This window comes from Myotis brandtii, unplaced genomic scaffold, assembly GCF_000412655.1.
Source record: "Myotis brandtii unplaced genomic scaffold, ASM41265v1 scaffold1026, whole genome shotgun sequence".
In the NCBI taxonomy this organism is placed as follows: Eukaryota; Metazoa; Chordata; class Mammalia; order Chiroptera; family Vespertilionidae; genus Myotis; species Myotis brandtii.
The window spans coordinates 1,032,593-1,033,171 of NW_005353435.1; the positions used below are offsets into that span (position 1 = coordinate 1,032,593).

General features: G+C 68.4%; 1 protein-coding gene across 1 annotated transcript in view; it reads left to right on the top strand.

Moving 5' to 3' along the window:
- Positions 1 to 579, top strand: part of ACTA1 (actin, alpha 1, skeletal muscle) — a 6,155-nt gene that overhangs the window by 3,134 nt on the left and 2,442 nt on the right. The window lies entirely within an intron of this gene.

The window sequence follows — 579 nt, forward strand, 5'->3', positions numbered from 1 at the left end:
GGAGCGCCCACGGGCTATATAAGCCCTGAGCCGGGGCGCCCTCGGCCACCGCAGCGGACAGCGCCCCAGAAGCCTCGCTTCCCTCCGTGGCAACCAGGGCCCCAGCCGGAGAGCGACAGGTGTAGCCACCGCCCAGGTAGGGCAGGAGCAGGAAGGGGACCGAGGGACAGGCCCCACCCACTCATGGATCAGCCCCACGCCGCGCGCCCTGCGCCTCGGCCCCGGAGCCACGCGCTTCTGGTCTAAAGAGGAGACGCGAGACAATCAATCGGCCTTTGCATAATGTCTCCAAAGTCTGCAGATCCATCCCCCTGCGGGCCGCTCCGCCCGGCTTTAGCGTGCGCCCAGGCGCATGAAAGGTTTTGTCTCAACGTCCCCAAAGCAAATTCCTCCCAACCGAGCGCCAGAGCCAGGGGGCAGCCAGGCCTGGACTCCCCGGCTCAGCTCCCAGCAGGCGAAGGGCGCTCGGTGCTGAGTCTGGAACGTTCGGGGCCGTTCCTCCTGGGACCCGGCATCGTGGCCCTTCCCACCAGCTCCCTCCGCCCTCACCCGCGCCGGGCGAGTGGGTATCAGGCCTCA